The sequence below is a fragment of the Amblyraja radiata genome, chromosome 15, assembly GCF_010909765.2.
Source record: "Amblyraja radiata isolate CabotCenter1 chromosome 15, sAmbRad1.1.pri, whole genome shotgun sequence".
NCBI classification, from domain to species: domain Eukaryota; kingdom Metazoa; phylum Chordata; class Chondrichthyes; order Rajiformes; family Rajidae; genus Amblyraja; species Amblyraja radiata.
This window is the reverse complement of record NC_045970.1, coordinates 18780273-18796733: the sequence shown is the minus strand read 5'-3', so window position 1 is coordinate 18796733 and position 16461 is coordinate 18780273. Positions and strand designations below refer to the sequence as shown.

Genomic DNA, 16461 nt, shown 5'->3' with positions numbered 1-16461 from the left:
ATTAATGGTGGAGTAGCAAGATGGATTCAACAGTGGCTGAATGGGAGATGCCAGAGAGTAATGGTGGATGGTTGTTTGTCAGGTTGGAGGCCAGTGACGAGTGGGGTGCCACAGGGATCTGTGTTGGGTCCACTGTTGTTTGTCATGTACATCAATGATCTGGACGATGGTGTGGTAAATTGGATTAGTAAGTATGCAGATGATACTAAGATAGGTGGGGTTGCGGGTAATGAAGTAGAGTTTCAAAGTCTACAGAGAGATTTATGCCAGTTGGAAGAGTGGGCTGAAAGATGGCAGATGGAATTTAATGCTGATAAGTGTGAGGTGCTACATCTTGGCAGGACAAATCAAAATAGGACGTACATGGTAAATGGTAGGGAATTGAAGAATGTAGGTGAACAGAGGGATCTGGGAATAACTGTGCACAGTTCCATGAAAGTGGAATCTCATGTAGATAGGGTGGTAAAGAAAGCTTTTGGTGTGCTGGCCTTTATAAATCAGAGCATTGAGTATAGAAGTTGGGATGTAATGTTAAAATTGTACAAGGCATTGGTGAGGCCAATTCTGGAGTATGGTGTACAATTTTGGTCGCCTAATTATAGGAAGGATGTCAACAAAATAGAGAGAGTACAGAGGAGATTTACTAGAATGTTGCCTGGGTTTCAGCAACTAAGTTACAGAGAAAGGTTGAACAAGTTAGGGCTTTATTCTTTGGAGCGCAGAAGGTTAAGGGGGGACTTGATAGAGGTTTTTAAAATGATGAGAGGGATAGACAGAGTTGACGTGGAAAAGCTTTTCCCACTGAGAGTAGGGAAGATTCAAACAAGGGGACATGACTTGAGAATTAAGGGACTGAAGTTTAGGGGTAACATGAGGGGGAACTTCTTTACTCAGAGAGTGGTAGCTGTGTGGAATGAGCTTCCAGTGAAGGTGGTGGAGGCAGGTTCGTTTTTATCATTTAAAAATAAATTGGATAGTTATATGGATGGGAAAGGAATGGAGGGTTATGGTCTGAGCGCAGGTATATGGGACTAGGGGAAATTATGTGTTCGGCACGGACTAGAGGGGTCGAGATGGCCTGTTTCCGTGCTGTAAATTGTTATATGGTTATATGGTTATATACCCCTCCGCGCCTCTCAGTGGGACCAGCCTCGCGCGGCCACACGATGCCCGTGCGCATCAACGCGACGACGAGGTCGCGTAATTTGCGTGCCAAGGACACGTAAGTGGGACAGGCCCTTAACTCTCTCTTAAATCCGTCCAATGATTTGGCCTCCACTGCCCTTTGTGGCAGAGAATTCCGCAAATTCACAACTCTCTGGGTGAAAACTTTTTTTCTCACCTCAGTCTTAAATGGCCTCCCCTTTATTCCCTGGGACCTTGGCCCCTGGTTCTGGACTCGCCCAACATTGGGAACATTGTTTCTGCATCTAGCTTGTCCAGTCCTTTTATAATTTTATATGTTTCTATAAGATACCCCCTCATCCTTCTAAACTCCAATGAATACAAGCCTAGTCTTTTCAATCTTTCCTCATAAGACAGTCCTGCCATCCCAGGGATCAATCTCGTGAACCTATGCTGTACTGCCTCAAATTAGGAGACCAAAACTGTACACAATACTCCAGATGTGGTCTCACCAGAGCCCTATACAACCGCAGAAGAACCTCTTTACTCCTATACTGAAATCTCTTGTTATGATAGAAATGGCCTTTATTAAAATCTGACAATGTGCACTTTAACCACATGTGATTTTTTTAAAATACAAATCTCAAATTGTTGACTGCAGAGGCAAATAAATAAATAAATGATGGCTCTTTGTCCCAAACATTATTGAGGGCACTGTTATAGAAAAAGCAGCAATTAATTTGTGCACTGTACTATCCTACTGATAGCAATTGATAAAGTTGTTAAAATGTTTTGGGGTGATTTAGAAATAAAGAGTAAATATTAACCGGGACAGATAATTTCCCTTTTCTTCTCAGAAGTACTACCGTATGAGAGAACAGGTAAGGCTTGGTTTTTGCCATCTCCAAAAGAAATTCCCTTCATAATACACAGGAAAGTCAGGTTGAAACCATTATTCCTGCCTCAAGACTAAGACACTGACAGCTGAGATGTTACTGACAAAATGTGTAATCTCCTGTGTCCTTGTTGATTGTTAAAAAATGGTGAATTAAGAAACAACTAAATTGAGATGAAAAAGTTTTAAAACTATTTTGCTGGCATCAGCTTTCCCCCCCCCCCCCTTTTAAATTATGAGATACAGGTTTGCGGAGTGTTAGAATGTCTATGTCATAGGCAGAAATGCCTTTCAAGTACTTGTTATTTTCAGAAATTGCTTACCAAGGAGTATACACAATCTTTAGGAATGGATACATCATAACCTGCCGCCATTTTCTCAAGGACAATTAGAAAAAGGCATTTAAAGTTAGCCTTGCCAACAATTCTAGATCCAAAAATATGAATAAAACAAAATAAAATGGATAGGTATTGCTGTAATTATGCTTGATTCCAAAACAATTGCTGTGTGTGTTTTGGAAAATACAAGCGTGTCTATAATTAGTTTACATACAATCAAATTAATGTAAAGTTTTGAAAGTATTATAAAAATGGGTTCTCTACAAATATATACATACAATGTACTTATAACTTATTTGAGGAATTGTGTTTTCTGTAAACTGATGCATAATTGGTTCAGATTTTGGGGGATTTATTTTGAGAACTACCTGATTTCCCCCAGTTATTTTACCCTAACAGATAAATGATGTAAATGAAAGTTTCCGGTTGAAGCATAAAATGATGCATAAATACTGAAGTATATACCAGTGATGAATTGCAATTGTTTATTAATGTTGCAAACTTTGATTTTGTGATTGATCTTGCTTTACTTTACCAGTTTAATGTGCACTTTTTAAATAGCTGCTCAGATACTATAACTAGATGTAATGCTGCTGTTGAATTTGATGCAATGTCTCTATTAAAAAGACACAGAAAGGTAGTGACTTCTATTTGAAGTAGATTGTGCAATATGATAGTATGGCTGCAGATCTAATTTCTGACTATTCCTTGTGTATGAAGAATAGACCTATGGATCTAATTACATCTTTCATTTTATTAAATGTTATACACATTTAAAACAGATAAATTGTTGATGAGCATTTGGACTGTGTTAATTTTTATTTAGATTCTACTTACAGAGAAATGTATGTGCATTGTCAGCTCCAGTTTGAAAATGTTGTGCAGTGGATAAATTGCTGTAATAAATTTTACGCATTGATCGGTAAAAAAATCTCGTAATCACTAACAAAAACACAGCATCTTTTAAAATATTAACATTTTTTATTAAGATACACTGGTATAGAGATTGTAGAGAGTGAATTATGTGAAAGACGATATAACATTTAGAATTAATGGAAAATAAAACTTTCTTTATTTTTATGTTTACATTCAAGGCTTCAAAACTACTGTTAAAATTTAATTGAGGGTATTAGTGAAATGTTACTTCGCAATAAGATTTTGATTCTTAAAACTTTTAACAGTAAACTTAGATAGTAGATCCCTTTTTTTAATTGTGCACTTAAAATTTGCTAAAATAATACATTTTGTTTTCAATTTGCTGTAAGAAAATTATAACTAAATTATAATTTCTTTCTTATATTAACATTTGTTTAACAATCAGATGGTTTTAGATGTCGTAAAACAGGCTGTTAACCATGGTTTGTTAAGTTTCATATTTTGTGAATAGATTTTTCCGTAGAATCTAACTTTGGCAACATAATCTTCTGATTCATTTTCCATACCACTTTAAGTAAATCACACATAACAAAAATATCTATAGGTGGCCTACAATAGCTGCTTTTGAGAAAACTCACCTTTACTAGATTTACTTTAAGGCTCTGATATGCAGAGGATGATCTAAAATGTTAGAAATGAAGAAACAATTAAGTTTTCTTCAGCCTCACTTACAAACCTGATCAAACACATCTTAAATTGTACTAGAGTTGGTGGGAAGCTAATCTTTAATGAGGAAGTGAAGGGGTTAAAATGAAGTAATTTTTCTCATGCAGCCAACCAGTGATATGAAACCAAATGGTAAAATAAACCACTATTCTCCAGCCCGACCCGTTGTAATATATCAGGTCAATGACATGAAATTATTTCTGAAATTATTGATTTGTCAAGGAAAAATATTTATTTTTGTGAAGTTTTCGGCTGAGAAATATTTTTGAATGATTTAATGGCAATGAGAATTATTGATCATCCCTCCAGCAGCAGAGATATCTGGTTTGCTGCATCTTTATAGGGAATTTCCAGGTAAACATGCACAACAAAAAAAAACATGGTACACTATTAGATTTCTTAAAACACAAAGTACTTGTATCTTGATTGTTCCAGTTATTGCAAATTATCACCTGCTTCTCTAACATTTTGATATCACTGGACGGTGAATCATAGCAGATTTTCTCCTGCTTGCCTCTTTTCTAAATGACACTTCTGTCTAGCAGACACATAAATTATTTGATGATAGCAAAGCTGCTGCGTTGAGGTGAATATGCTCATTTGAGTTGAATATTTGTACAAAAGTCTGGTTTGTAAAGTACTCAAAAATAATCCAGTTACCTTTAATCTAAAAGTTGGACTTTATAAATGATTGCAGTCACAAAGTACATCTAAACCTCAATTTACTTTTAAGATAATCTTAAATATTTTGTATTTCTAATAATTGATATATGTGATTGCAAGCTGCATTTTAAATTGGGTATAATAAGAATTAATTTAAATATTTGTTGCAGCAAAAGAGAAAATGTTCTAGCTATAAATATTGCTTACCTTTAGGTAAATCAGAAATGAAAGAGCGATGTCTGTATGCTGCTTCTGTTGTGAATATCCATGTGTATGTGAAGTAGATTCTCTGTAATAATCCAGTGCTGTAAAATATGAAGTATTAGTCTACTTTCCAGACTGCATTTTAAGCCATTGAATAAAGTTCCCTCTACTCCGTGGCATTTGGTCGGCACCTTTCCCTTTATAATACTGAGACATTTAGCCAGCTGTGACCAACGATGCATTCGCTAGAGGCAGCCACGTACTTATGAAATTTCCTGTTACTGAGATTGCTGTATGCAAGCTCTCCAGGCTGCTGGGGAAGACCAATTCATATCAGCTGCTACTGGCAAGCTGTGCATGCAAAGCAAGACCTCGCCTCCTTATCATCTTGGCTGAGACGTTTCTATAGTGGATATATGCCAGCAAGCTATTACACAAACTGATTTCCAGGCTTCTTGAACTGAAAGTGAAAAATGATATTTTGCTGCAGTTTTTTTTAATTGGATGTTTTCTGCCCACATGTTCCATGCTGACATTTGAGAGAAAACAATCAATTCTAGTAGTATTGCAGGCTGCTGGCTCCCCACTAAGGAGAGTTAGAATATTACTGCTTTTTAGCCCTTTTCTATATAAAAGTGAATTTTGATGAGTAACTTGTTGAATCGGATGTCTAGGTCATTCTATTATATACAAAAGCAAGAATTAAATAAATATTATCTAAAACATACCTCTTTGGTTATCATATTTTTGTCTTCGTCTGTTAGACCATGAGGATTCTTGCACATTATGAATTTAACTATAGCTTAATTAGTTATTCATGTCTTAAGTAATTTGTTCTGTGATTTAACGGCACATCTCATTCCAAATAGTGCCACATCATATAGATTTCTTTAAAATATTTTTCTGTAAAGCTGCATTCAAGTTTTGCTTTAAGTAAAATTGAAAAATCCACATATTTGCATTAAGATAAAATAAAACAAAGCTAGGGGTCGTGTGAGAGCTGTGCATCCTGGAGAGTTAGCAGCTTTAATTGTGAAGAGACTGCATCAGTTGACGCATATAGTGTGAACTATTGGAAGTCGTTCATCAGTTTAGTCAGTTGGGAGCACTAGGATCATTAGTTGGTGAGCTAAAAGCAATTCTTTTCATATTGCTGCATATTCAATGACATTAAATAGGTCACTGCTCTTAGACATGTAATGTGACTGGAGATTTTTCTTATTGGGGATCATAACTTGTGGAAATTGCAGATGCCTTTCATTTGAACAGTTGCTCATTAGTATATTTTGCTTCTAAAGCAATATATATTTACAGACATATATACATACATACATATGTGAGCTACATTATGAATGTTGCCAAGGACAATTTTCTCATATGAACTCTTTTAGTCCATGTTCAATTTTCTTTAAAGTGGCATTTTAAATGCACATCAGCCTATGGAATATTTACTATGATATTTCAAGAGAATTTATTACCAATTTATGTGAATTGAAACCTACATTTTTTTTCATTAAAAATAATTTATTAGGGTTCAGTAGAGTTAAACGGCAACTTGTGTTGCAGTTGTTTTATAATTAATATCAGTACAGGTGCACAACCTTTTATCCGAAAGCCTTGGGACCAGACACTTTTCGTAATTTGGAATTTTTCGGCTTTCGGAATGGAAGATTTTTAGCGTAGATTTTAACGGCTGGCTGAGTGGTAGAGTGCTCGGCTCATATCCGCAAGGTCGCGAGTTTGCGCCTCGATCCCAGCAGTTACTCGATCGCGAGTTTGAGTCTTCAATGTAGTTTTTCTTGCAGAATAGGAGAGAATAGGGAGGGTTAGGCTGTCCCTCCAACTCCAGAGGAATCCGCTCCCCGATGGGCCGCTACGGCGACAAGTGGCAGTTCGCCCACAGCCCGAGCTGCGCCACCCCAAGAACAAGACGTACCTTGCACACCATCAGCTTCTGCCCCTACGGGGAGCGTGTTCCTCTGGAGTTGGAGCGGGGCTGGGCTGGAGTTGCTGATCTGGGATCTCCGTGCGGCAGTGGGCCTGGGGGTCGGTGTCCCGATGAGGGGGCACAGCTCGGGCTGTGGGCGAACTGCCACTTGTCGCCGCAGCGGCCCATCGGGGAGCGGCTTCTGGTGGTCCTGACGTCTCTCAGCTCCTGTCCAGGGGGGTGGCCGGAGACGTCAGGACCAACAGGAACCCGCTCCCCGATGGGCCGCTACAGCGACAAGTGGCAGTTCGTCCACAGCCCGAGCTGCGCCCCCTCATCCGCAACCCGGGTTCCTCTGGAGTTGGAACGGGGCTGGGCTAGAGTTGCTGCTGGCTGTGAGTCTCTGGGATCTCCGTGCTTGCAGTCGGTGTCCCGTTGGTCCTGACGTCTCCGGCCACCCCCCTGGACAGGAGCTGACAGGACGTCTCCGGCCACCCCCCTGTACAGGATGTCTCAGCTCCTGTACAGGGGGGTGGCCGGAGACGTCACAGCACGTGCTGCGCCCCCTCATGCGCAACCCCAAGAACAAGACTTACCTTGCACACCATCAGCTTCTGTCCCTACGGGGAGCGTGTTCCTCTGGAGTTGGAAGGGGGCTGGGCTGCTGCTGGCTGTGGGTCTCTGGGATCTCCGTGCTTGCAGTGGGCCTGGGGGTCGGTGTCCCGTTGGTCCTGACGTCTCCGGTGACTGGCACTGACCTGCTGGCATCGCCGACGTGAAGACCGTGCAAAGCCCCCGCGCCGTTGCAATGGGCGGGGAGCTGGAGAGGGGAGGGAAGGGGTCACACACATGGCCGGGAAGCAGCGGGGTACAGGTGGGGTGAAACTGAAGGGAGCGACAATCTGCTGCTGCTTGCCCGCTGAGTTAAAAAGTTCCCACGCAAGACTCACGATACACTGTGTATCGTGAGTCTACCGTGGGAACTTTTTAACTCAGCGGGCAGGCAGCAGCAAATTGTCAATTATTAACCCTCCCGCGCAATATACCCTCACCTTCTCTTTTATGAATGGGGATTTAGTTCCCCTTTCTTCGAGGACCGACCGGAGGTTCCGCTGTCACCTCTGCGGGCCGCCCTCGGTGAACGTCTTCAAGGACCTTTCTTCAAGGACCGAAAAAATGTCCGCTATTCGGAGCTTTTCGTTATTTGGAATTTCGGATAAAAGGTTGTGCACCTGTAGTATGAAAATAATTATTGCGGTGCATTGAAATGTAATTTGATAGATGCATCAATGTAATTTGACTGGACACTTTTTCTTCAAGAATCATTTCAGCTTGTCATTGTTACTGATGATTTGTTTCTGTAAGGGTCTTATTGATTGTCCTCTTGAAGGCCTTAATGACCATGGAAGTTGTAAAACTTCCTTAGGTAATCTGTTCAAGAAGGCTTTGACATGTAGCAAAAAAGATTGAGAGTTGTAAAAAGGACTGTGGGAGGCTTGTTATCAGATATTGTACTGAAGGAGTTTGAATACACTTTGTCCTCCACGGGATTATTACATATTTCTGCACACATAATACTTTTGGATACCATATTTTAATCAGTGTGCTGAATTACTTTCTTTTCACATTTGCAGCTGCTTTGAGTTGATAAATACAATGATGCATATGAATATCTAAACCCTTTAACATTTTATGGAACTGGAAAATTTACTAGAAAGTTTGGAAATTAGAAAATTACAGGAAACTTAGGCAGAACTTTTCGATAATAGCGGGATTGTAATGCATTGAAGTTGCTGGTTTAATGCCTCATTCAAATATATAATGCACTTTCCACAATCATCTTCAAAATAAAAGCAGGATGCTTTGTATAGTTTGTAAATAAGAGACTGCAGTTTCAACAATTTGCCAAATCAAGTATTGTTCCTTTTAAAAGTTTCTTTGTAAAGATTGCAAACAGAAGAAAGCTCTTCTATCTCTTCTTAGCAGCCACAAAATGTATCCTCACATAGGGATTGTTTTGAAGAAGCAATGATGCTTTGCTAATATACGTATGACAATGGTAAGCAGAAAAAGGTGGTATTGAGTTAAACTACGTGGAATGATCTTCAAGCATGGCAATTAACGATCATTGGGATAGGAGAGCGCACTGAATGGACGAGATAATTGGGACAGGAGAGAGCATTGATGGGCCTTGGATGCAAGGATAAATGGGATTGAATAAATTAGAACTGTTTTCCCATCGTCTGATTTAAAGATAGTAATTTGGCATTCTGTACAATGGATAGGCCATGTACCTTTATAGTTGCAAGTGCATTTCATAATAAAAATTTAGAACAATGAATTTACAAGACAGTACCCTTATAATTTTCCAGTCAATTTTACAACTATCTGTCCTCATTATAATATTAGCATCAATAGAAATAAAAATTGGTTCGTATTCCACTTTATAATTAACTAGACCAAGTGGGACCCGATGGGTCCCGCCCCTCAACGCGCGGTTGTGGGGGCGGCGTGCAGCGTCACACACACACTAACCACCAACCCCCCCCCTCACACACGCTAACCACCCCCCCCCCACACACACTAACCACCCACACACACACACACTAACCCACCCACACACACACTAACCACCCCCCCTTCATATATTAATATTATTCATTCGCGCCTTTTACCCCATCCCCGCCCTATCCACTCACACATAGCCCCCAACTGCGCAGGTGTGGCTAGAGAGGCAGGGGTTGGGAGGGGGGTAGATAGAGGGGGCAGAGAGAGAGGGGGTAGTGAGAGAGGAGGTAGTGAGAGAGGAGGTAGTGAGAGAGAGAGAGAGAGAGAGAGGGCAGAGAGATAGCAGAGGCGGAGTGGGCAGAGAGAGAGAGGGCAGAGACAGGGAGAGAGGGCAGAGGGAGAGGGCATCGGGCGGACGTGGACTCGAGGGAGGCCACGGGTGGGCGTCGACCCGAGCAGCAACCTCCGCTCCAGGCGCTGACCCGAGGACCCCGAGCGAGGCGGCCGACGGGCGGGCGTCGAGCGAGCGTCGACCAATGAACCGCGAGTCCGGCCACTTCAGTCCAGGGCCCGACTTCATCTCCGGTGGCGTCTTGTGAATAACGGGTGGGGGGGGAGGGAGGGGTCAGGGGGTGATGTCACTCGCAGCGTGTGGAAGAGTGCAGAGCAGACGCATTATGATGTCTTCAGAGAGAGCTTTGGATATCTTTAAACATTTTCAGTAATGTCGAGAAATAAAGCATGACATTTTCAGATAAGGTGATTTGTACTCGATGGGAAAAATGGCAACCGGAATATGTAAATATTTTATCATTATCGCATAGTTTTTTCACGAAAATGTAATAACACACACACACTAACCACCCCCCTTGATATTATATTAATATTATTCATTTGCTCCTTTTACTCCATCCCCCACCCTATCCACTCACGCATAGCCCCCAACTCGCAGGCGCGGCTAGTGAGGGAGGGGGTAGAGAGAGCGAAAGCAGAGGAGGGCAGGGGCAGAGGGCAAGGGCTGAGTACAGGGGTAGAGGCAGAGGACAGAGGCAGCGGGTAGAGGCAGAGAGCGGCAGCAACCTCCTCACCATGCGTCAACACGAGGGGGCTGGTGGCGAGCGAGCGAGCATCGACCAAAGGACCGCGAGTTGGGCTGTCGCAGTTTTCAGGTATGATCTTTGTGGCCTTCAGTCGACGGCCCGATCTCATCACTGGCTGAGTCTTTTGAATAACGGGGGGGGAGGAGGGAGGAAGAAGGCATGCGCGGCAGACCCATTGTTTCGTCACCAGCGAAAGACAGTCGTTTTTAAATTCAAAGTTTTGTCGGATGTTTGAACATTTTCATTAATAACTCGAGAAATAAAGCATGACATTTTCAGACAAGGCGATTTTGGACTCCAGGGGAAAAATCTCTACCGGAATATGTAAAATTTTACTGACACACACACACTTTTATAAGTATAGAGATATGATATTTGTAATGGTTTATTTTAATGGGACATAGGATTATCAAATAAGGCTAGTTTCAGGAAAAAATTGGAAATAAAGAGATCCTGATAGTTTTACCATTATGATGTGAAAATGTAGGGCGCAATGGAATGTGTGTTAATTTGAAATCTTTGCAAACTAAATTATGGCTGAAAGTGAAGTGGAATGTAAGGCTGGTGATGATTGGGAATACGAGGGTTTGAAGCCAAGAGACTCTTTTGAAGTTTAAAGAGTTGTCAAAAATATTCTGTAGTCTGGCAATGATGTCATGATGAGTTTAGTGCAGGATAGAACATGTAGGGTGGAAGTTCATAGTAAAGTTGATTAAATCAATGAGTTCTGAAAGGGTGTTGGAGGCATCCCCAATGCAGTCATCGATGTAGCGGATAAATAGTTGGGAATGTTTGTTTGTAACAGGATGTTCGAAGTAACCAACAAAAATATATACATAGCTGGGGCTCATGTGGGTACCCATTGATGCACATTTTACTTGAACGTGAGAAGAGTCAAAGGAGAAGTTGTTAAGGGTGAGGACGAGTTCTGCCTTGTGGATCAGATTGTTAGTTGAGGTAGCTCTCTGTTCAAGGTCAAAACCGTAGGAGCCCGAGGCCTTCCTTATGAAAATATAGGTGTGAACGGTGTGGAGGGCCATGGTAAAGTTAAGATGATAACAGCACCATGGCATTTCTGAAGGGCCCACTGAATTATATTACCTGCATTCCTTGGTATATTTTAAAATACCAGAATGATTTTAAGTTCAAAATTGTTTGGTTACATTTAAAATTTCCAACTTCTGAAATAATGAAGTGAATTCTGTTTGGTGTGTTTTTTTTATATGCCTTGCCAGTTTATGAAGAGAGAGTTTAGCGAGGTGCAAAAATTTAAATATTGTACATTATTCTACTTTAATGATGAATGCTACTTATGAATCAGAATCGACAAGCTACATTTAGAAAAATAGTTAGCCTGCTGCACTAACTGAACACTACCCTAGTCATGATATTTTCCAATGTGGGCATCTGACCAATCTAGTTCCTTTTATGTATTATCATAATTGAAAGCATTCAATGCGTTTGATCATTTGCCCCGTGTGGTGTCATTGATCACGTCAGGTTCTGCACTGTTGACACCGACACTCGCAGTGCAGTTAACCCACGTGATATATTTTATTTACAGCAGACCAGACAGCATCTTTCACTGATTTGATGATTGCCTGGCAGCAACTTATATTCTTCTCATTGCGTGTCTATATGAACAGCCTCTGGAGCATGTTTCTTGTGATATACAGCTAGGAAGAGCGACAAATCAAAGCCTTGACATCTCTTCCCAAACAAAGACAGTTTGGGATGTTGTGATATTTCAACCATATGTGAAAGATGCAATGGGGAGGGGCTTTCTTGTCACTATCCAAATAAGGGCTTGGTAATTGTTTGAAAGCTTTGATGAGGCATTTTCAAGATTACTGACAATTTGCTCAGGTTCAACCGTGATTTTCTCCTATAGGGATCCAATTATGTTTTGTGTAAACCACTAATGGATTTGTGATCAGAGGTGTTCTTCTAGATATGTATTGTGTGAGGGACAGGTGGTGCAAATCAGTCTAACCCAAAGGAAGATCTCCACTTGTAAAGCTTAGAAGGATTAACTGATCCTCAATACTTCATTCTGTGAAAATATTACTGAACCATTTCCTCTTCACATCAACCCTATTGATTGGAGGAATAAAATTCTGCATTCTTTCCTGGAGCAGGTTTTTTTACCTCATTGAATTCCTTTTCTATAACCACTTTCACCCACTGCAGCCGGAGGAGGTTTTACATGTTTTTCTGGAATTGGCGATTGATACAAATACATCGATAGATGCTCCTGAACACATCATCAGTGATGTAACCTGGGGTCATTGGGTGTTTCGGGTCTTTCAACATCAGACACCCTCACCCAGGCGACCCAGCCGTGGTTGATCAGACCACGACTTGTGTTCAGGTGGCATTCGCTCCTCCCCATGGACCTCCTCTCCTGATCCAGATCCATATCGAGGCCTTCTCCGCTGCCTCTGTGGTGTTCTTGATGGCCCTTCTCCTTGCCACTCCGTTGATGCCCAGTGCATTCAAGGCTTTGTAGAGCGATTGCCCTGCAAAACCTCTGCAGCCAACCTCGATGGGCATACACCTTGCCTTCCAGCCCTGCTTGCGGCAGTCTATGACCAGTTCTTCATACTTGGCCATCTTCCTCTCGTGGGCCTCCTCCAGACGGTCCTCCCACGGCACTGTCAGTTCCAACAAGACGATGTTTTTGGTCCCCTCTGAGACCAGGAGGATATCTGGCCACAGGGTGGTCGTGGCAATGTGCTGTGGGAACTTCAGCTGTTTCACCAGGTCTACCTGACTGATTCCTGGCTGCTGTGGTTCTTGGCAGCTGCACTCCGGCCTTCACGAAGGTGATCATCTGGGTGGTGGGGCGTTCTCGTCTGCAGCTGCTGATTCCCATTCTGATGGCTTCTGCAATGGGTTTGAGAACCTGGTCGTGACGCCATGTGTACCGGCCCTGCCCAAGAGCCTTTGGGCAACAGCTCAGGATGTGTTCCAACGTCCCCTTGCCTGAGCATTGCGGGCAATCTGGAGATTCCGCTTTGCCCCAGATGAAGAGGTTCGATGGGCTGGGCAGGACATCATACACTGCCTGGACCAGGAACTTGATGCGCTGTGGTTCAGCCTGCCAGAGCTCAGTCCATGTGACTTTTCAGTCCATGGCCTGCTCCCACCTTGCCCAGGTTCCCTGCTGCCTCAATCCAACTGCTCTGGTACACCTCTCCTCCTCCACCACTGCCCTCACTTCCTCCTGGACCAGCCTGCGCCTCTCCTTCCCCTTGGCCTTGTCAAACTGGGGAGATGGGAAGATTCCCAGGCCAGCTCTTCCCCGAGTCACTGCTCCCACCAGGACTCTGTGGCGTATCCGGGACTCTGCTTGCAGCACGGCTTCGCCGGCTCTCCACTTCCTCCCAGTTTTCACCTCCACCCCTGCTTGAGCCACCTTGGGGTCGCTGGAGTCCCTGTACAGCATCACCTCTCTGGCCCGAGTCACCTTGAACTCCTCCTCCAGAGACTTCAGGGGCAGCTGGAGCTTGGTATTATTTCCGTAAAGGGCGATGCTGCTAAGGCTCCTGGGCAGTCCCAGCCACCTTCTGAGAAAGCTGCTGACTTTCCTCTCCAATCTCTCTACGATGGATATTGGGACCGTAGACAAGCAGTGGCCAGAGTATCCTTGGCAGGATACCATGCTGGTAAATCCATGCCTTGAACTTGCCGGGAAGCCCTGACCGGTCCACTGCTCTCAACCAGCTCTCCAGCTCCTGACAGGTTGCCTGGACAGACGCTGTATCCTTCAGGCTGCTGTTAAACATCTTGCCAAGACTCTTCACTGGCCTTTCGGAGACAGTTGGGATTGGTGTCCCTTCGATGCTGAAGCGGAACCTGTCCATGACTTTGCCCTTCTTCAGCACCAGTGACCTTGATTTTCCTGGCTTAAACCTCATCCTTGCCCATCCAATCAGTTTCTCCAACCCCTGCAGGATCCACCTGCCTCCTGCCACTGACTCAGTGGTGACAGTCAGGTCGTCCATGAAGGCTCTGATTGGTGGTTGGCGCATTCCTGACTTGGTCCGAGGGCCCCGGCACTCTGGCTCAGCAGACTTGACGATCATGTTCATCGCCAAGGCAAAAAGGATCACAGAGATGGTACAGCCTATGATGATCCCAACTTCCAGTCTGTGCCACTCTGATGTTACTGACCCTGATGAGACTCTCATGCTGAACTGGTTGTAATAGTCCAGGATGAGATCTGCCACTTGGCCCGGCACATGATGCTTGGCCATGACTGTCTGAATCAGCTTGTGCGGGATGGAGCCGTAGGCGTTGGCCAGGTCAAGCCAGAGCACTGTCAGGTCACCCTTGTTCTCCCTGCCTTATCTGATGAGCTGGGTCACCACTCCCGTGTGTTCTAGACACCCCGGCACTCCGGATAAGCCTCCCTTTTGCACGGAGCTGTCGATGTAACCATTTCTGGAGAGGAAGTTGGTCAGCCACCTCGCCACTATGCTGAAGAAAATCTTGCCTTCAACGCTCAGCAAGGAGATGATTCTGAACTGATCGATCTTCTTGGAATCTTCCTCCTTTGGGATCCAGACTCCTTCAGCGAATCGCCACTGCTGCGCCACTTTTCCTCTCCTCCAGATGACTTTCAGGATCTTCCACAGCTGTTTCAGTAACAAGGGGCAGTTCTTGTAGATCCTGTAGGGGACTCCGCTCGGGCCAGGGGCTGAGCCAGCTCTTGCTCTCTTCACAACGTCCTGGACCTCTTTCAGGAGTGGCTCTCTACTATCAAACTCCTTGATGGGTGGAGGTGGTTTTATCAGGATGTTGCACTGGCCCAGCTCCTGCTGCCTGACGGGGTCACTGTAGGTCGTCTGGATGTGCCGGTCGATCTCCTCCTTAGAGCAAGCCAAACTCCCACTGCGCTTCTGCCCGAGTAGTTGTTTGGTGAAGCCGAAGGGGTTGGCTATGAAGGATGCTCACTTCCTGGCTCTTTCCTTCCGGCGTCTTCGGTGCCACTCAGCTCTACGGAGGGTCATCAGCTTCTTCCTCAGGATGGTTCGCAGCTCAGCCAAGGGGGGACGTTGCTCTTCCCTGGCCTCTTTATACTGCTTCTTGAGGGACTCCAGCTCCTGCCGGATCTTGTGGATCTTCGTTGCTCGTTGGTTCATGGTGAAAGGTGTTCTGGCCGGCTTCTTCTCCACTTCTCCAAACCTTTCCACAGCTAGGCTGATGATGATTGTCGTCATCGTCCTCAACCTTCGGTCCACATCTCCCTTCGCAGTTGCTTCTAGCACCTTGTCGACGTCCTCGTCGAACTGATGCCAGACTGCCGTCTTGCAGGCCTGAGGCCATCTGACTCGAACCTTCTCCGGAGAACTGTTCCGAGGGACTAGTTGCGCCACTTGGAGGCTTCTGGCTCTATGGGGTGATTCCGGGCCCGGCTCCTCCTGCGTCTCACCAGGTAAAATACCTGTGCGTTGTGACACTCCCTGTCCCTCCAAACACTTCATCCGGGTCTGGTGAATCTTCAGGCCTCGGCTGTTCTTGCAAACCTTACCACATCTGCATTTTATACTCATAGTCGGTTGTCCATTGCCATTAGTCGTTAACCTTTGATCCGTCCAATTGAGGTGCTCATCCTCCCCCCTCTCGGGCACCCCTGGGGATATTTTTCCTTGTGTTTTTCTGTAGCGTGATTTGGGTCTCCTCCTCTCAGAGGATGCGGTTTGGGCTGCCAACCCGCCCCGCCCCGGTTGCCGTCTTTCCGAACTGTCCACTGTCTCTCCAGTCGTCACCACCCTATTCTTGGTTGTCAACCAGTCTATTCCTGGTTGCCACTGGTTTCACCAGCACAGTGATTGATACAAATACATCGATAGATGCTCCTGAACACATCATCAGTGATGTAACCTGGGGTCATTGGGTGTTTCGGGTCTTTCAACATCAGACACCCTCACTCAGGCGACCCAGCCGTGGTTGATCAGACCACGACGTGTTCAGGTGGCATTCGCTCCTCCCCATGGACCTCCTCTCCTGATCCAGATCCATCTCGAGGCCTTCACCGCTGCCTCTGTGGTGTTCTTGATGGCCCTTCTCCTTGCCACTCCGTTGATGCCCAGT

At 44.3% G+C, this 16461-nt stretch overlaps 2 protein-coding genes across 2 annotated transcripts in view; one reads left to right on the top strand and one right to left on the bottom strand.

Moving 5' to 3' along the window:
* insyn2a (inhibitory synaptic factor 2A) overlaps window positions 1-5312 on the bottom strand; it is a 34579-nt gene extending 29267 nt beyond the window's left edge. The window contains exon 1 of the mRNA XM_033033699.1: window positions 4831-5312. The gene's annotated coding sequence lies outside the window, so the exon portion shown is untranslated. The remainder of the gene's footprint in view (window positions 1-4830) is intronic.
* LOC116981051 (dedicator of cytokinesis protein 1) overlaps window positions 1-16461 on the top strand; it is a 413994-nt gene that overhangs the window by 183087 nt on the left and 214446 nt on the right. The gene's annotated exons all lie outside the window — the stretch shown is intronic.